Source organism: Rhinolophus sinicus, chromosome 16, assembly GCF_057876585.1.
Source record: "Rhinolophus sinicus isolate RSI-liver-muscle chromosome 16, RSI-T2T, whole genome shotgun sequence".
NCBI classification, from domain to species: Eukaryota; Metazoa; Chordata; class Mammalia; order Chiroptera; family Rhinolophidae; genus Rhinolophus; species Rhinolophus sinicus.
In genome coordinates this window covers 164,431,513-164,453,337 of record NC_142516.1, presented here as the reverse complement: position 1 = coordinate 164,453,337, position 21,825 = coordinate 164,431,513, and positions in this window count along the sequence as shown.

The following is a 21,825-nucleotide window of genomic DNA, read 5'->3' as shown; positions in this document are numbered from 1 at the left end:
GACTGTGTTTACCACTTAGGCTCAAAGAGCATTTGAAATCACAGTGGGCGCCATGAGCTCACTTTACCAGAAAATTTCGTTCAAAGCCAAGTAGATGATGGATTGGATTTGTGGTGAAGGAGCAAGTCCTGATGCACAGACAGCACTGGGATAAAATTGTCACAGTCCATGAGCAAGGTGAAGAGACTTGGGCTTCAAACATCTGGAGAGGAGACGAATGGAGGTTAAGGAGGTCATTTATGACTCAGAAGTCACAAGATGTGGTCTCGGTATATAAGTTGAAAAGAATGAGAAGAGGCTATTCTGACATCAAGCGTGTTTGGTACTACTCATTAAGAAAAGAATCCCAGTTTTTCGTTTGCTTTTTGGGGGGTGGGGGGGCTTAGATGATGAGTTCAGTTTTGGACTAGTTTAATTTATAATGCCTGGGAAATATACAAGTGTGAATTCTGGTTAAAAACTGGAGTTGTGAGTCTGGAGCTCACTCCTTAGATGCAGATATGTGTTTGGGGGTTATCAGCATTCAATTTGGATGCTCTGATCCGTGGTGGTTTTGGGGAGTAAGTGCAGAAGCCAGTCCACAAAGAGATGGAGAAGAAATGGCCAAAGAGACAGGAGGGGAGTCAGAGAAGTAAAGGAGGAAAGAGAGTCAAGAAGCAGCCTGAAGTTCAGCATGATGGCAATTAAAAAGTCCATTGGATAATTTTTTGGGTTTGTTTTCAAGTTGCTACAGACACTCAATGACTTCTAGAAGAAAAACATCCTGAAAGAGAAGAGACGGTACGGTCTATTTGTCTATTCTCTATTATGAGGAAAATAAATATCTAGAAATAACCAGTATTTACAGGAAAATGAAACTGTTTGAATTGCTGTTATCTTAATTGGTTGCTCTTTAATTTACACAATGTCAAAGTTATTTTAGTGTTGTATCAAATAACTAATCTTTGCATAATGTCCACAAGATGTTTTCACATTGGCTAGTTAACTGTTCTCCCAACAACCTCATTCTTTTATAGATGAGGAAGCTTCTGAAACTATGTTACATGAGTGGGCACAGATCATCAGATTTGGGGTAGGAAAGCTGGGACAGAAGTGTCTAGTCAGCTCAGGCTGCTATAACAAAAGACCACAGAGCAGGTAGCTTAAACACAGACATTTACTTCTCACTGCTGTGGAAGCTGGGAGTCTGAGATCAGGGTTGCTAATATGGTTGGGTTCTGGTGAGAGCATTCTTCCTGGCTTGCAGATGGTTACTTTCTTACCAAATGCTCACATGGTGGAGGGGGTGGGGAAAGAGAGACAGAGAGAGAGAGACAGAGAGAGACAGAGACAGAGAGAGACAGAGAGAGAGACAGAGACAGAGAGAGAGAGAGAGAGAGAGAGAGAGAGAGAGAGAGAGAGCGAGCGAGCAAAAGCTCTGGTGTCTCTTCCTCTTTTTATAATGGCACTAATCACATAATGGGCGCCACCCTCATGACTTTACCCGAACCTAATTAATTACCCAAATCCTCATTAATTACCAAAATCCTCATCTCCAAACGCCATCACATTGAGGGTTCGGGCCTCAACATACGATTTTTTTTTAGTGGGGAGGGAGGAACAAAAACGTTCAATGTATGGCAAGAACCACGGTTTCAATTTTTTTTTAAAGGATAAGTTGTTGGTTATTGAAAGCCTTCTAAGTATGAACAGTACGACAAGGACAATTGTTTTATACCCTGGAATCCATTTGGCACATGATACATGCTCAATTAATATTTGTTGAACTACTGCACAAATAAAGCAAAAAGTCTTGCTGGGAATACCAACATAATTATGTAAAACACCATTTTAAGCATAGAGTTATAGGGTAAGTTCAATATTATGTTGCAATTCATAAATATTCATGAAAAGAGATAGAAGGAGACTGTCAATATTATGATGCAATTTGATACAATTTTAAGATCATTGTACAAAGTACTTTATTACTGTGTGTTAATATTAACTGGAAAAGCCTGAAATAATATTATCTTAAATGTATTAACTGTTTATGAACCAAGTCCTGTTTCTGACGTTCTGTGCTATCTTATTTAATACTCAAACAACTCTGAGAGATGGCTAATTCCAGGTGAGAATTTCAGGGGAAGCAAGATTACATAACTTTCCCAAGGCTGTACAGAGATAAAACTGGTTTCAAAAACCCAAGAAACCTGAGTCTATGGTCCATGTCATTATTCACTAGGTTATCAGCATTCGATACTGATACTTCTCAGATATGTCCAACAGGCTTTACCTAATAGTTTTCCTTTTTTATTAGATTACATTGCACAGATTAATAAGGGTGACAATTTGAATCATTTACAGCAAATAAAGGTCAGTTGTCATTATCATAGAAAAAAATTAATCATGCATCCAATCTCAGTAATGACTCTATTCACCCATACCTAACATCCAGATAAAAATAAAAATATCAGTAACTTTTTTTCTATTAATCGAAGATGTCTAGATGGTTAGCAAGACTGACTCAAATCAGTGGAAAAAGAAAACTGAGAATGGAGGCATTTTTTAACAATGTTTTCAAATATTGTTAATTGTTTTCAAACAAATTGAAAACATTGAATTGAATTGTTTGAAAACATTGTTACTAAGCAAACGTTTGTTTTCTGAATTACACAAACTTTTTCTTAACAGACTTCATTATTCTTAAATTATTGTATGCTAATTATATGAATAATATTAGTTTAGGGAGTATTATGCCTTTGCAAAGATCTGTCTGACATATTGTAAATTGTTTTTGCTAAGTATAAACGTTTATTCTTTGATGGAACTAGTTAGCTTGCCATTTAAGGCAACATCAGTCTACAATAGCAATCAATTCCTGATTTAAGCAATTGCTACATATTATAGCTATTACATTCTAGTTAAACACTCCTCCTACAAAAGCTGTTATTTGATTTAACGTTCCTGAAATGTATTACACCCTGTCCTGTAGAGCAATATTTTGCTGTGTGGATATGATAATTGAGAACAGTGATTTATTTAAATTATCTCTAGTATAAAGACAGACTTGAACCTATTAAGTTAGATGCATCTCATCGGATTACGAGTCTGTATAGAGCCTGGACTATTGTTAAAACCCAAGGCATTAAAGAAGTCTGTTGGGGTAATATCCATAACAATGGAAGTTTCCTACATACTCATGGATTTCATCTTTCTCTTTAGAATCCATGGAGCTCATCTATTGCTTTACTGAAACTCTTCTTTAGCCTATTCAATTTTTCAAACAAGTGTGTTGAAAAAATTTTACCAGTTTAAGTATTTGATAAATAGTACTGTTTTCGATTTCTATCGAACTTCAAAGGATGTTCCCTAGTTTTATTGTTCTAAAATTTACACAACCATATTTGTTCTGTTCAACAAGTTAATGGCTTTATACATTTTTATCATATCCTCCTTTTAAACCTTTATTATTTCGGATTTGTGAGATCTAATTATTTCGGCCTTTCCTTACGGAAGCTTCAACATCCCCCTTCATTATCTTAGTTTCTTTCTTCCATGGACTTTTTAAGGTTCATTATTTATCTGTTTCTTGATGTTAGTCATAACAAATATATCCATTATTCTGAGTTGGTACATATTTTTTTTGAGTAAGTAAATAGATTTTTCTAGAAAGTTTCTAGAAAATTTTAAGAATTTTTTTTTTCTAAAAAGACAGCCACCAGCACTGTTAAATTTTTATAATATAATTATTTTCTTTTACACCAAAACAAATCTGGGGGAAACACAGGAAATTTCAGAAAACCTGAGAAAATGAAATGCTAACACTGAAGATGGTCAAGCTCAGGGTAAATGATCACTTAACAAAATCTAAAAGTGAAGCTCACGCTTGAAAGGGGTGCAGATTTGGAGTGAATGCCCTGAAGTTACTGTGAACCCAATGCCCTTTGTCTTAGAAAACATATTAGTTGGATTATAACTGGGGTCTTGTGGTAGTGCTACACTGATACCTTTAATTTCAGGGATTTATGACTTACTGATGTGTGTGTGTGTTGTGTTTTTGTATAGCTGATTTTAATTTTATGTTTGAAAATATATAGAGCGAATCATTTGGACTTACTTTGATTACACAAACAGATACACACTCCTATTTGCTGATTCCCAAGACAATAAAGTGGACTTCCGGTTTTGGCTCCAAAACCAGAGCTTAGAAGTCATCACTCCCATCTTTGCAATAAAAAAAAAAAGAAAACAAAAAGCCAAATAATGAAAATCAGCTTTTCTTGGACCCGTCAGAGAACTGAAATCACACAGTAAACTGTCCCATGCAAATCTGGAGAGGCAGGTAAATCCAGAGAGCTATAGCCAATATCTGCTTTTCTGGAACAGAAGCCACATAGACTGGGCTCCCGCATAACAACAGTGGATTATAGCTGCAAGCTGCAAGATTGAGATGCTCTCTTAAGAAAGAGGACTTAGGGAAACCCAGATCCACAGAGAAGACAAAAATCAAGGATGGTAGTAGAGTTTGAAGTCTGGCATCTACAGCAACAGCAAATATTAAACATAATCCAACTTCTAAACTGATTAATAGAGAACATTACATTAAATGCCTGTTTCCCTCAGTTCCTATTATCTGATACATTATGTCCAGCTTTCAACAAAATATTACAAGGCATGCTAAAAGCCAAGAAATAAAACACAATCTAAAGACAAAGCAGGCATCAGAACCAGACTCAGATATGATACAGCTGTTAGAATTATCACACTAATAAGACAGTCACACTTTGCCGTTACTCAGCATCATTTGTCATGCCTTGAGGTTTGCTGGGCCACAAATCTTGACTCGTGTTTGAAGCACTAATAATTACAAAATAAAGACTTTCTTAAAAGCCACAAGTATCTCTATTTTACACATGTAGAAATATCACAGAAGCCAAATTCAGAAGTCCTGCAGAAAAATTGTACACTTGCTTCCTTCTAGAACAGTTGTTATCTAAAGAAAAAGCCAAACTCTCCCAGGATAAGCCAGACTAAAGTTCTAGAGTACAGTATTGTAGAGTGTGCTGTCCTCAGCTTTTTTCTTAAACGTTGGGGTGGGGAGAGTGCCGAGGGAAGAGGGAAGGAAATGATGCCCTTAGCAGGTTGTGAAGCTAGATGTGTCATCACTTTCAATAGTTTAGAGACTTGCAACAAATATGGTTATCAACACATAGGAAAGGATTTCTATTTCATATTGTTTCCTCTGGAAACTTCCAGTTTTTCCAGCTAAGATTTGTCCCACTGCCCAGTTGATTTTTGGTTCACTCTGCTTTATTGCTGAGCTCATGAATCATTTGCCTCTCCTATATTAGAAAAAAAAAAAATCCCCTTTCCATTAAGTTCAATTCTGTCAGTGACTGGGTGTGACCCGGTAGATGATAACCTCAGCCATAGGCTCTAAGCCTGAGACTACAGAGAATGATGTGGAGAGTACAATGACAGGAATTCAAGTTAGCATGTAACAGAGTAGCTACTTCCCCAGAGATAGTTGTGTGGAAGACAAGGGAAACATGCTGACGTGATTAGTGATGTATTTAGAACAGTCGGTACTCCCACCCTTAGTTCCATTGTTGAACTGCCATTGTTCTTTCCATAAGGATCACACTAGGCAGTTTCAAGCTTATACAAATGATTTATTTCCACGCTTGCAAGGGTGAGAAATGATTCTTTAAAGCAAGCATTTACTTGAGGAGAAAATTCAAACACATTCCTATGGAGATAGAGGATGGAGAACGCAATGCTAGACTATTCTTAAAATGCCTTAACCTAATTAATAATGCTTTCTAAAGACATTTTATGAAAGTCAACATTGCTCACAACTCTGAGCATAGCAAATTAAAGAATGTGGATTTACACTTGGGATGTATTTGAGCCCTGTATTATGAGGAACACACACAAAATATGATGACATTAATGGTAATTTTATTGATTTCATATTGTCTTTGCATTCATCTATGAATAAGGGGGTTGGTTTTTATTGTATGTCCAATTGCATGACCACCTCAAAAATTTTAAGATAAATCAAGTTAATTTTCAGCTCTATAAAACTTTTTAAACATATCTCAGTCAAATATATTTGGTGAACTTCTAACTTTCTTAATATCAAATAGAACAGAGTGGGTACAGGTTGTGAGAGAGAACTTAACTGCTTTTGTCCAAAAAATACCTTAGCCTTAACTAGACTACTTAATGGTGTCTTGCAAGTCACATTCCAACAATTTTGCTTTTAGGGATGAATCAGTCTACTTCTCCCCAAAGTCTCTGATGTGCTAGACAAAAACCTTCTAGAAAGGGAGAAGAGAGATTTTCTTCCGATTGAAGTAGGTCTCTTTGGGGCTTAAATAGGATTTTTAATGCTAGAATCAATGGTGTTGTGGGAATAACATGTTTGGGTTTGGGAGTCAAAGAAATTTGGCTTCAAATCGCTGTTCTAAAAATAGGATTTAACTTGGCTTTGGTTACCTCCCTGAGGCCCATGTACACACAAGAGCTTGAGAATAAATGCACAGTGCAGTGCTTGGTCCATGGTAAGGTGCTCCGAGCCTGCTGCCTCTGCCATTCTCCATGCCTTTACATATTCATGATTTTTAAGGAACTTTTCAAATAAATGATAAATGAGGGAATCTGAAGGAGTTCACACCTGATACATGGCTTCTATATTCTCAGGGAAGTGGGAGCTTATCAAGAATGTCAAATGTACTGAAAATTGAAATGATGGTTCAGAATAGCTTTTGTGCCCCTGTCTACATGAGCTTGACGTCTTTATTATAAGGATATTGATGTTCTGCTTTCTTTTATTACAGCTCAGGACATGTGGCAGTCACGTCTCTACATTTCATGGCTAAAAAACTCACAGCCAAATAGTTGGTGAGATGAAGTTAATACAAGCGGTAGTAAGAGAAGAAAATATGCCCTTTTAAATTGTTTATAATGTTTTCACAAAGCTAAAAACATACTTACTTTTAGAGGTGAAACATGGAGATTACCACACTGTTCTTCATGGGATCTATTAATTCACTCATTTACTTAGCAAACATTGAGCATCTTTCTGGAGATGCAAAGATAAGATAATATCTATATATGTGAAAAATTAACAAACTAAATTAAATTAATCAATACTTTTTAGTTTATCACTTGCTTTTTAAAATTCTGTTTATTTTTAAGGCACTTAATGGAGGAGAAAAGACAAGAAAGCAAAAGTGACAATGTTATGCAGTATATGGTCTCACAGAGTATGTAGCCATACAAGTGTGTCACTTAGATTTTTCTTCAAGAGAAAACCTGAAACGAGGAGGTCATTTAGGTGACAGCCTCTAATTGCAGCAACTTTAGGATCTGTTAATAGCATTTGAGCTGATGCTACACTCTTTTTGGATAGGCCCCCAAAATGAGTGAACACTGAAAGAGGAGTGGGGCCTGGCCACTGCCCGACACAAAGCTTTCTGTAGCATTCTTTGCAATGACCCTTCTACAGTAGTCTGCAATGGAGTTCCCTATTGAGCTGGCCGAGACTTTCTCAGAGCTGCACTGCAGCCAGAGACTTCCTACACAGCCTTCCTTCCTTCACTCTCTCCTTTTCCAGGGATTTTAATGTGAGATTCAGAGAAAAAAGGTCAGTCAGTCCCTCCCTGATGATAGAAACTGTATGTGGTAAAATTCAGGAACCTCGTTTCTTAACATGTGAAGACAGCTCAATTATATCAAGGGAACATTAAGTCAAATACAGGTTGATGTTGATCTAAGACGGAGAGGGAATCCAGGCAACAACTGAGTCTCTGATGATTCCTGAGTCTTGGCTGAATCTCCGCTTTTCTCACACTTGGCAGTTCACCACTTCCTTGGGTTGTAGAAGTAAATAGATTCCTCTTTTCATCTAAGTCAGCTCAAGTTGGGTTTTGTTTCATTTGCCATTACAATGTTTTGACCACTACAACCAAACTGTGTTGTAGCTTGCCAATAAATGAAAGAGTGATGAGATCAAAGGATAATTTCCTTTAAGATGGGAGAGACTTGAGCATGTTTATGCTGGGAGGCAAAGCCAGTTGAAAGAGGGAAAGATTAAGGATCCAGCAGAATAATATGTATGAGTGACAGGGTGGGGCCACTGGAAGCAATGGGGAAAGGAATCTAAAATACAATGGAGAGGTTAACCTTGAACTGAAGGAGGGACCCCTCTTCCACGCACACAGAAGGAATGGGGGCAGGTGGAGTGGAAACAGGTGCCAACACACTGTTGTGAGAAAGGAAGTTGACAAGATCTTACCTACTGACTTTCATTTTCTCAGGGAATACCATTTTATGTGTGAAAGAGGACGTGGTTATGCAGGACATTTTAAGAGAAGTCAAAGTTTTGCATAAGTGGGGAGATGAAAGTGAACATGATTCCATGAGGGACTTGCAGACGTGCATGGGGTGCCCAGCAGGAGAAGATGGTAAGTGTCCAGAGGCACCACGGACTTGGCTTTTCTGGTTTTCCAGCAGCGCTCAGCAGCCCTCTGCTACATTGATCCAGAGTTGATTTAATTTTTTTAAAAAAAAACTAAGACTATTTTTAGAGCAGTTTCAGGTTTACAGCAAAATTGAGCTGAGAGTCCACATACTGTCCCCTTCCACGCTGTCTCCCCTGCCATCAGCATGCCCCACCAGAGTGGTACGTTCTCAAAATCGATGACCCTACATTGACACGTTATTATAACCAAAGTCCAAAATTTACATTAGGATTCACTCTTGCTGTACCTTCTGGTTTCTGACAAATGTATAATGATGTGTATCATACAGAGTAGTTTTCCTGCCTTAAAAATCCTCTGTTGCTACACCTATTCATCCCTCTCCCTCCAACCACTGGCAACCTCTAATCTTTTTACTGTCTCCATAGTTTTACCTTTTCCAGAATATTATACGGTTGGAATCATATAGTATGCATCCTTTTCATACTAGTAGCTTCTTGCAGTTAGCAATATGTATTTAAAGTTCCTCCACTTATTTTCATGGCCTAATAGTTCATTTCTTTTTCTCACTAAATAAGGTATCCATTTGATTTTGGTGGTGAACACACAATGCAATATACAGATGATGTATTATAGAATTGTACACATGAAACCTATATAATTTATTAATCAATGTCACCCCAATAAACTTAATAAAATTAAAAAATAGTAAAGTGAAAGAAAAAAGATCTTCCTTCCTATTTCTTTTTTCACTGGCTTGGAAAAAAAATACACCCATTGTAGCAGTTTGTTTATCCATTCACCTACTGAATGACATCTTGGTTGCTTCCATGTTTTGGCAATTATGAATAACTCTGCTATAGGTTTTTGTGTGGATGTAACTTTTCAACTCTTTTGGGTAATCCCCACAGTGTGATTGATAGACAGATGGTAAGAAAATGTTAATTTTGTCAGAATTGCCAAACTGTCTTTCAAAGTAGTTGTACCATTTTGCATTCCCAGCAACAATGAATGAGAGTTCTTGCTGCTCCACATCTTTGCTATCAATATTGGTATTTTGAGAAATGAGTTGAGGATAAAAGAGTATCTCAGAGGTGCCCAGGTGGAACACTGCAGGGAATGAAGCCAGGAGGGAGCTGGTTGGGAGAAAATGGGGTGCTTGATCACTGGACGAAATGGAAAGGTAATTGAAAGTGAACGGAGTGAGAGAGTTTGTAGGGCACATGTCAAAGGTTGTATTTTTAAAAAATCAACATAAATGGGTGGACTGAGAAGTTAGAGGTAGGAGGAGAACAAGAAGAGTAGTGTCAAGGATGTCAAGAGAGAGGTTTACAAACAAAAGAAGGATCAAGAACAGGGGCTCACTAAATTACATGTGGAAGGCACTCCAAGACCACACAGGTTTTCAGCGTAGCCTACTCACACTAAGGCTGTTCATAAATTTTGCTAGATCTTTGAATACAGAGGGTGCCAAAAAATGTGCATTTAAAGAAAGGAAAAAACTATTCAAATTGTAATACTGAATATACACTGATAACAAAAGATTAATACAAGTCACATTTGACTTCTGCAATTACAAGAGGTGCTCAAAGTGGTTACCATCAGCGTCCAGACATTTCTGATTACGGCGAACTACTGCTTGAGTAACGCTGACCAAAGTGTCCACTTGCACACATTGTTTTGGCACCCCCCAGTATTTGAGAAGCCAAGACCCCAAGGAAAGCAAAATGAGTGGCAAAGTCCATATGCAGGAAGTTAATTCAACTCAGTAGAAATTAAAGCAATATTTAGTATTTTTAGGATAGAAATATTCTGGATGAAGCAAAATTTTTTTAATGAGGACAGAGACCCTTTATTAGATAATGTTATTATGTTTTTTAAGCAGAAATCCAATTTTATCCTTAATCTCATGATACCCTTGGAATGAAGATGTTTATCTTATCAAGGGGCCCTTGTATGGCTCTGTAGATTGAAATTGTACCCTGGGCTACACTGCTGATTTTCATGGATGTGCTGCAGAAGTTTTGGCCCCAGGCAAACTGCATTCCTTTGAGGTTAACCCAGGCAAGGCTTTATGGAAAACATTATACAAGGGACAAAGGCCCCCAGCTCACCACTTTGTAGGCAGCCTTCATTCTCAGCAGACAAAGGCATCTCCAATAGGCACTGGATTCCAACTGTAAGAGAAAGAAAGAACATTCATCTTGTATTTTTCATCATCTTTATCATCTGGTTGTTTATTCTTAAGATACTTTGAAACAACCAAAAAGTAAACCACTACTTCTAAGCAACATCTCAAAACGCAGAATTTATTGTTTGCTTTAGATTGAGAAAAACCAGGTTTGAGGAAACAAATAGCTCCATTAGTTTCTTTCATTTCATTGAATGTTCAAGTGATCATTTCCTGAGTAATCAATGCTCTTAAGTACATTCAATTAAATAATTGCCATAGGCCTATTAAGATGAAAAATATGTATATTACGGATGTATTTTTAAGATTAAAATCTATATTTATGTATCTTTTATAATTGACTTATTTCAATATCCAAGGTAATGAATCAATAGTAAAATTATTGGTAGAATTGAAATACATGGAGAGGAGAAGGATTGTCCATGTACAAAAATTATGAACATGGCATCTTTAGAGGAATGAGAGACTGTACTTTCTAGCATTTGTTGGGTTAGAGAGAAGTTAAATAAACAGTTTGGGCCAAAGAGTAGAAAACTTTAAAAATAGGACGGAGGAATTTCCATAAAGAAGATCCTTAAAAAGTTTTTGCATATTGGACTGGCACAAAGAAGAGTATGGCAGTGGTAAAAGGTATGAATTTGGGGAGCTGTTGAAGAGTGGGTATTAGGTAAGAGTTGATTGCAGGAATCTAGGGGCCGAGTAACGAATGTCTGTACCAGGGTGGCTGGGACAGGTGAAATGAAGAGGACAGATGTAAGAATCAATTGACAGGGGAAAAAATTAGTTGTTTCCAACTTTACTTCCAATTGCTTTAAATAAAAAATATACGGTCACCCTTTTTATTGTGCAGTATTTTTTAAACAAACTTCATAACATGGAGAATTTCATGCCTACACCAAAGCGGATAGACTATTATAAGCCCCAAAGTACTCATTACCCAACATCAACACAATCAGTCATACCCCCATCTATAGCCCCTTCTTCTTCACCCTATTTTTTATACGTCATTTTCCATACTAATATTCAACAGTGGTCATGATAAATTTTATTTAACTTTCGCTTCAAAACTCATGTTGTAGTTTTATAATTTTCTGGAACTTATCAGTTATAAAATAAGTTTATTTTATTCATTGTGCACATGCTCATTTTTTTAATTAAATTTATTGGGGTGACATTGGTTAGTAAAATTATACAGGTTTTAAGTGCACATTTCTGTAATGTATCATCTACATATTGCATTGTGTTCGCCACCCAGAGTCAGTTCTCCTTCCATCACATTTGACCCCCTTTACCCTCTTCTACCACTCTATTCCCCCTACCCTACATGCCTATTTTAAATAAAGATTTGAGATTAAGAAATAGACATGCAACAGTCCTAGCTACATAGGTAAAACTTTGAAAAGTTCAAGAAAATGGCTTGCTTCTCCTGTTTGAGATCAAAAAGATTGTTTTACAGAATACTTAATTACAGGTAAGAATCATTTATACCTAGTGAAAATGCCTTGCAAGTGCAAATACTCAGTAAACATTTATTCAATTAACTGTTGAAATAACAATAAGAATGGTATTCAAGTAGTGACTAAATTTAAACAAATGACATTGTAACTACTGACATGACTATTGATGACACTTTAAAATAAAGAATAACATATAATTTAAAAAATGGGAAGAACTAACAAATGGGTATATTTATTCCTGAAAAATGTTACATTATTTCCACTCAGAGTTGAAGGCTTTGTGATATGAAGGCTTCTTCAACAATTAAAGATGACTTAATGGCAAATCCAGGACTGTGTTTGGATTAGGTTTTTATTGTTGCCGTAATAAATTACCGCAAATTTAGTGGCTTAAAATGGCACAAATTTATTATTGTGCAGTAGATCACAAATACAACATAGGTCTAACTGGGCTAAAAATCAAGGTATTGGCAGGGCTGTGTTTTGGAGGCTTTAGGAGAAAATTATTTCCTTGCCTTTTCCAGCTTCTAGAGGCCATACACATTCCTTGGCTCAAGGCCTCTTCCTCCATCTTTAAAATCAGCAAAGGCAAGTAATACCTTGTTTAAGCCACATGTGTCTGACTCCCTCTTCTGCCTTTTCTTCTATTTTTAGTGACTCATGTGATTAGATTGAGCCCAGTCGGGAAATTCAGGATAATTTGCCGCCTCTAGGTCCTTGACTGTTATCAGAGCTACAAAGTCCCTCAGCCATGTAAGGTTACGTATTCATTGGTACCAGGTATTAGGACATGGACATCTTTGGGGGGCCATTATTCTGCCTACAACAGTGTCTTTGAGATTTGAGTGAATACGCTTTTTCCCATCAATATGCTTTCCACTGTAATAATATAATATTGATAAATCATTGAACAATGAATTCTATCACTGAAGAGAGAGCGTGTGTATGTGTGTATTTCTTTAAATGTGAATCTACTGCTCTGCAGAAATGTTGAGTCACTGTTTCCTTTGAATTCCTTCTTAAGTGTCCTCCACCAGCCCCACTGAGAGAACAAAGAAAATAACATGCTTTGAAAAGGAAAGTCTTCACCATGAAGTTTAAGGTTTGGAAGTCAATGGATTTATGTGATACAAAAGAGTTAACAGACTAGTATTTTAACATATTCACTAGAATGCAAGCAGTATTATAGGCACACAGGGCATAATTCTGACTATTTTGTTTTATCCAGAAAGTTAATTCCATGTGGCAATTTACAATTTTATTAATACTTAGGCGTCACAGTTCTATGAAAATGACAAGCAGAATTATAACTTAAATTCCCCAAGCCTTATTTTCCCAGTGTGTAATTTGGGGATAATAACACTATCCCAGAAAGCAGTTGTTAGAATAAACTGCATAATACATATAAAGTTCTCAGAGAACCTTAAGTACATAGTGATCATTCAATAAATATCAGCTATTATTTTTATTTGCTAATAAGGAATCCTGGATGAACTGCCCTGTAGGAACTCTTTCCTGTTGCTTGTGTGGTTGTTCACTCATACTCTTATATATTTTATGGAAGAAACCATATTATTTTGGCAGCATGCATGAATTTGGGTAATTTTGAAGGCTTCAGAACAGGGCATATCGATCAGGAATATATATTTACAACTCCTAGAGTGTTGGCCCCTCAAAATAGATCACCTAGGAGGATTATAAATGGATTCACAGTAAAACCACCTTTTTCTTTTTACTATATTGCTAGGATTTGAGACAAAGTTTTGAAAAATTCTGAGATGTAGTTTCAGTTTTTGGAAAAAGCCAAGATCCACATAGAGTCATTCTGTTGAATAGAGCAGGCTATTAATATTTTGGACCAATGATGAAGTGTGAATGTAGAATAGTGAATCTCAAACTCCTTATTGTATATTTGAACATCCTGAGAAATTTCAGAAATGTGATTGTGTAGATCTCAACCCCAGAGATCCATATTCAGTTGTATGGAGTTAGGGAACAAGTATGTGTACCTTTAAAAATATCCACAGGGGATTCTGATGTATGGCCAGAGTAAGAACGATTACTTTACCCCAATTAAATCAGAATATTTATGTCTGAATATTGACATAAGTAATTTTTAAATCTTCCCTGGGTATCCCAAACTGCAGCCATCACTGAGAACCTTTGCTTTATACTATTTAGAAGAAACCAGATCTGAAGATGTGATGCAAAGGTTTTGAGCAATGAGTCATCCTCAGGTGAGTGCTGTGAAGGAAGAATTTCATGTAAATGTGAAAGTTTATATTCACGTGTATTTTCCAAAATACCACTATCTTTTTACTTCAGTGTCCCATCTGATCTGAGTAATTTGAGTGGAATGCACTAGGGTATCGATTTACAAGATGGTTGTCTGTTGCCTGCAGCTGAAGCACAATATCTGTGGTGACAAAGCCTTGTTCAGGGAGAGAAGGGTGGTGTGGAAGTAAGGAGGAGGGCGCACATGATCCTCCACAGGTCTCCTCAGTTATTGAGGGACTGAGGGAGATAATGAAGAGCATGGATAATATAGCCCCTCCTACATGCAACTCTTTTTGGTCACCCTCCATCATTACTTGAAAGTCATACAGATTCAGTAGCATCTCTGTGCCTGGTGATTTCCTAACTTTTTGGCTTCTGGACTAGCTCTGATGAATGGTAACAGGGGAAGGACTGAAATCAGAGAGAGAAAGTAAATAGGAATTGAAACTGAAGAACTTGAAAGATGGAGCAGCATTGTCACAATACAAATGATTAAGTGCCCTTATTTATGCATCATTACTTCTGATCAAATGATTCTTAACTTTTTTTCCTCTGTCTTAGAACTTTCTGAGAATCTGACAAGAGCTATGGATCTCTCCTGTGAAAATGCACATGTCCACAGACACAAAAAGATTTGTACATCATTTTTTTACAGTCCTCCTGGAGTCACCACTACACTACCCAGAATTCCACAGCCCTAAATCACTGGCTGCTTCTCTCAGTCTCGTTGCACTATATTAGTGGTAGCTGTGCAAAGCATCAAGAGTTAGGAACATTTTGACGTTAGTTTTTTGGAAAGCATTAGGGGTGAGTGTGAACATTTGGATAAAAAGACTCTTTTCATGTTTCATTTACATTACTTATTTCCTGGGGAGGTTAAGAAATGCGCTAGAACACTGCAGTTTTGGTGTAGGCAGACTAATCGAAGCTTAAAACAGGAGGAGAAAAAAGTCACATGTGGAGAGAAGACAGATAGGAATGATTAGAGAACTGAATCCAGGCTTAGTAAATGCAATTCTGTTATTGTCCAGAGCTCTAGGATTTTAAAAATGTGTCCTGGCATTTCCAGTAACCCAAGTAATAATCAGAAGAGCAAAGATACATTAAAATTTTCCTTCCCAAACATGTTGTGTTCTTTCAGACCCTTTGGTGAAAGTAGGAGCTTTAAGGGAATAGTCAGGTTATTAGTTTGCTTGTGTTGGAAATATTGTGCCTGGAATCATTACACAGCTAAGGAAAACAGGAGATGGGGAAATGTGAAGATCTCAATACTGAAAATGGGTTCTTAAAATGTAACCAGGAAAGGCTTTGGTAGAGAAAGCAATGGGATTGCTGGTTATAATGACAATCTGGGGCTCAGTCAGAATGCGCCCCTAGGACGCAGGGATGGTGCACTTGCCCCAGGGATCATTTCTTGATCTGCTCAGTTGGGGTGGGGTCCTCCCGAAGGCCTGACCCCAAAGCACCCTCTCCTTCTTCTAATGCTGCACAGGCTGTACTTTCATGACACCAAGTTCATACCTTTCTTCCCACTACACTGCAAGCTTCTATGTTCTCCCGCTGTCCTGTGTCTAGAGCAGCGCTTAGCACATATGAAGCGCTCAATAAATATGTCTGTTGAATGAAACTTAATTGATCTGAATGAGGTTTTAATGACAAAATATAACTAATGCTAACAAGCATTTCTCAACATGATATTATCTAGAATGGACAAAGTAACTGAACTCTTAAGCAGTGAAATGCCAATTTTTAATGAAAACTTGGGAGCAATGTCCCATGGATGTCCTTTTGGATGCTTTTCTCATAGCCTCCTAAAAATAAAAATTGGAACTTCTACGCAATTGGTCTTTCAACATAGATAAGCATAGATCTGGCCTGGGTTGTGAGGCATAAAAATTTATTTTTCTGTCTCTGATATTTATGTTTGTTTCTGAGAATGTCTAGCTGAAATGGTGACATTTGTGCAGTTTATTAGCAGTAAGCTACATATGTATTGAAATAGTATTATGTAACCCTAAATAGTTTGAATCCCCAAAGGGACAGAAAAGATTTTCTTGGATGACATGTCTTATTATTCAAGACTCTTAGGAAATTCTGTAAATAGTCCGTCTACTAACAACTGTGGCTTAAACATTCCAGTTTGTATTTTAAATGTCTACTTTCCAAAGGGGTATTGAATTAGAGTTTAACATTTTGTTTCCAACAAGAGAGGAATCAAAATTCATTCTCCTATAAATATGAGACAAAAAGACAGTATGCCATGAACAGTTCAAGTTCATTCCCTCAATTCATGAAAAATTGTTTGAACTCATATAAAACATTGCCTTATAAGTGGTATTACATTATACAAAATCAAATATCATATTAAAGTCATAAAATACAAGTAGATAATTTTCTCCTATTTATTTGCCTACTGTACTAAGATTATCTTTTTTTTTTTTTTAATTTGAAGGTTAGTTAACCAGAAACCTATGTCTGACAACTCTGTTACATTAAGCAATATTATGATTATTTGTCCACTGATTATAGAGACAGAGATGCTATTCTCTCTAGAATTAGAAGACTTTTATGTGGAGTAAATCATAACAACAGCTCATTTTAATCATACACTTACTTAATAAAATGCTCTAAATGTATGATATCATTTGATATTAAAAATCTTGTGAAGTAGATAATATTCCCCACTCCCACTCCAATTTGTAGCTGAGAAAACTGAGTTCAAAGACTCGTTTACTCAACAGATATTTACTAAAATTTTATATTATACCAGACAAATGTTAGGTCCTGGAAAATAGAAACTTGAACAAGATAGACATGTTTTGTGCCCTTTCGTAATGTATGTGTTAGTGGTAGAGATCGTAAATAAGAGAATTAAAATAATTATAAGCTTTATTAAGTGCTATGAAGGAAATAAAGAGAATGCATGCTGGGGGATGAGGGGGAGTGGAGAATGACATTAAACAGGGCAATTAGCCCCGGCCTTTGGTCACATAGTCAGAGGGTCATTGGTGAGTTAAAGCCATACCCATGGTTTCTGCTTTCTAAGTTGGTGCTGTATCAACTACTTTATACAGATACGTGGGCAAAATTATAAACTTCTGAAAAGAAATGAGGTATTTTGAGAAATGACATTCATTCTTTTCAGGCCCCTCATTGCCCTGGAAGTTGAATAAACAGGCAGGAGTAACAGGAAGCAGACTCCACTCACCCTTCCACAACATGGAGCATCCTGAGAGTTACTTAAGCCCGAGGTATTGTGAAATGACATCTCCCTGGGCCCTAAGGTCAGCAGGATCTTCTATGTCATCACCTCTCTTTTGTAAATATTACATTTCATACAGCATTTTTCATCTTTCAGGAATATTTTCAGGTAAGTGAGAATAAAAGATAAAATGTTTATTTCAAAAGTTAATTCTATAGCGAACGCTGTGGTGCAACTGTAAGATTAGAAGCTAAATTTGTATGCACAGGATTGCTGTTTGCAAAGACCATTTATTCTTTCCCAACTCTGTTGGGAAAGCAGCTGAGCAAAATGGAATTCCAGTTTCTCTAGAGGGTTGTTATAACGACAGGAGTTCAGTACAATAATGTCTATTTACTTGTCCCAATACTTGGTTACTTCCCTCGTGACCCTGTGCAGCCTGAGGTAATGCATTCTGCATGGTAGCTTGGGTCTGAGAAGGTTCTAAGAACTTGCTGACAATTATGCATTGTGTTTCATTATTTATCACACTGGGGTAACGTGAATCTCTCTGATGTCCACAGCAGGCTGATCTGAGGCCCCTGTTCACAAGAAAAGTCATGAGGAACCCTTATTCTGCTTTCAAAGCTGCCCCTCGCCTCTCCCACTTTCATTTTATTCCATAAGGATAATAGGAGTAGTTTTTATGACGGAAAACTACCATTTTGTTTTTAAGAGTTTGACTCTGTTTGAACCTACTGCATTTTCTGTACATACTGTACCTTGTGTTATCAGAAATTTGGGATATTTGCTCTGGAAAATTTTAACAACTTCAAAGTGTAACTGAGCAGCCAGAAATTCTTCTGATGTCAGCTGCATTCCACCAACACCAGAAGCCTGCATGTATCTGGGGTTGTAAATAAATTAAGGGACACGATGTTTAGAGATGTTTGAAAAAATGTGGTTTTTCTTGACCTGTGCAAAATTAATTGGAATGTTTCTGTAACATGCCTGCTTGCCTTTTCAAGCTATGGATAAATTTCGAAGACTTTTCAGGAACTGGTGTCTCCATTTTCTAGTGGGTTTGTGCAACTCATTAAGATTGTTCAATGTAGAAGTTTAGGCAAGAACATTTGCTTTATTTAAAACTTTTCTAAAATCGATACCAAAACAAAATTGTTTTCATATGTATGTTCATTGAGCTTGGGTGGTTTGAACTCTAGAGAGCTTGAAATGCTAAGTCCACTGAAAAACAAGGAATGTCAAATGTAAGAAATAAACAAAAATTCTAAACCATTCCAGTGTTCTGGTATTGGGGCTGTAGGGTGTATTCCCGTAAGTGTAAATTGGCTGTGGGGATGTGGGTAGCACCTCAGTAGCAGGGATCTGCTGTGAAGTGCCCTGTTGAAGCAGAAGGACGATAGCAGAGTCCTGGGTATGAGTGAGGAAGGAAGGGTGAGGCAGGAGGCTGTCACTTAAAGTAGCCAAAGAGTGAGCTGCTCAGATGAAGTGTTGGAACCACATCTGAGAAACACCCAAGGCTGTGTGACCAGGAGACAGAGGGATTCCTGAGGAGTCTTCCTGCACTTTTGCTGCCCCTATAGCCAATTCCCCACACCCCAGTCAAGGGGAGCAAATAAATATCTAAGTTAGTTCAAGTTGTTCCTCTCTTTAAGACTTTGCAATGTCTTCCAGTAACTGAATAAAGTCCAAATATATTTCTAAATATAACTTGGAAGATAAATGCCAAATAAATTCCTAACTCTTTGCAACTGCCTACATGGATCTAAATGATCTGTCCTGACGAGCTCTCTAACCTCCTGTCCTACCCTCCCTCAGTCCGACTCCAGCCACACCAACCTCCTTGGTGATCCTGGAAGATGCCAAACCTAATCCTTCCTTGGGGCATCCCTCCTGCTGTGCCATTCTCTACTCCATGAGGCTGAAATACACTACTCCAGATTTTTGACTGTCTTGATCCTCAGCTTCACTAAAGTCTCCCTTCTCAGGTCTTCTCCTTAGAGAGGGTGTCCATCCCTGTGGCATTCTCTAAGGTAGTCTCTTTACCCCTTTGCTCTCTATTTCCTTATAGAGAATAGGTTTTCAGTTTTGTCACTTTCTGATATTATGTTATATAGCTATTAGTATGACAAATTGGTTTTCAATTCATTGGTTTTCAATTTTATCACTCATTTATTTTTTCAATTTTATCACTGGTTTTCAGTTTTATCACTTCCTGATATTACGTCATATAGCTATTAGTATGACTCTTTCTTAAGTGTATTGTTCAAATCTGTAGCCCTACCACCTAAAACAATGCCTGGTGTGGTAGGTTCTTGATAAATATTTGATGATTCACTGAGGAAATGGCTATCTGCTGATATAAATGATAAGGGTAAGCAACATGGCAATTGGGCCATAACATTTGCAGCAAAGAGAAACATAAAAAATGGGATAGGGAAGAGTGGTTCAAGAAAATAAATTTTGGAACAGTGAGTTGGAATGTGTTTTAGAATGGGCTAGAAATAAGAGATCTGTAGATTACAGCCCCTGACAGTTAAGAGTAAATGATTCCATCTAAGACTTGTACCATGCCTGGTCTAGCTACATTTTTGTTGTTGTTAAAACATTGTAATGCGTTTAATTTTATCACGTGAGTATTTGTTCTATGCATCCCAAAGCAAAAATAAAACAGTATGTCTTCTATAATTTTGGTTAAATTTGGAAAATATCATATGTTTGGGTCTTTCTAATCTCCTATACAATTGTTTTTCGGAAAGATGGAGAGAGGGGGAGGGGGAAAGACAGCAGGGGAGAGAGAGAGAGAGATGAGTTTCACTTTTTTTCTTTGATCAGCAGGAGCAAGGGGACTTCCTGCAGCAGTGTTGGAGAGAGTAACAGGAAGCCGGATACATGTGCAGAAGCTGAGAGAGCATATGTGTAAATGAATGTCTTTTCTGGGAATGTGGCAGAGAGGCAAACGTGACTTTCACAGTAGGAAGACAGCAAAGAGCATGAAAACTGACTCAGCAACTTCTGAGGTTTGAAGTTTTACTTTCAAACAGTAACTGGTAAAGTGGCATAATATAACAGAAGATAAGGAAAAAACATATACAAATACATGATTTTTTTACCAAGAGTTTTCATTATATTGCTTTCTTAATTATATTTCCTCAAGATAAAATAGTTATTATTTTTAATCATAAGGTAATATACATTTAGAAATTGGAACAGTTGATAGTCAATGAAACATATTAAATACTTTGACTTGAAAACTTTTGGAGTTTAATTAATTTTAAACAAATGAATAGAAAATCTGTGGCCATGGGGGCTTACCTGTGGTTTACGCCTCAGTTGAGAAACATGCCTTAGATGACTCATCAAGGGGAAAAAAATTGGTTAGATCAAAAGTAAAAGCATTAAATGAAAGAATAAATATTTGGGAGATTTAAATGGAAAGTTATGAGCTAAAAGTAATAGAAAATCCATGCACTACATTTGCCATACATTAGAACCTGAGTGTGTTTGATGAACTGGAGGTTAAACAGTTTCTGAGAACTTTTAAAGCCATGGCTTTGCAACATTCCCGGATGACTCAGCATGGGAAACTTCAAGTCAATGTAAGCACACAGGGCGTTCTGTGAGGGGCAAAACCCTTCCTGCCTCTGAGCTTCATGGGAGAAAACAGTGACTGTGGAAGATACTTGCTCTCTGAATTGGTGAGAACAAAAATGTTCTGAAAGAAAAAATAAAGGGGGCTTCTGTGAAGAGAACTTTATGACAGGGTGCTAGTAAGTAAGAGCAAAACTTCTAGAAGATCTTTAATGGTACGAAGTTGTCATTATAGACTATGGAAAAATCTACACAGATATCTAAGACTACCTGACATGATCTGAACATAAAACCATTTAACAATGTAGTGAAATATCAATCAATTTGGAGCCAGGCAGCCAGGGTTTGAATCCCAGGCTTACCACTTGCTAGTTGTCATCGAAGTATAACATACACACCAAAAACTGCATAAATAATGGTACAGTTCAATGACTTTTCACAAAAGATACATACCCATGTAAGCAGTACTCCTGAAAGTGATATTACAAGTATGTCAGAAAGCCCCCTTTCACTCATTTCCTGTTATTGCCCCCATGATTGAGCACTCTCCTGATTTGTGACACTACAGATTCATTTTGATTGATTCATCAGAACTTTACATGAACAGAACTATGCAATATATATATTATTTTGCTCAACATT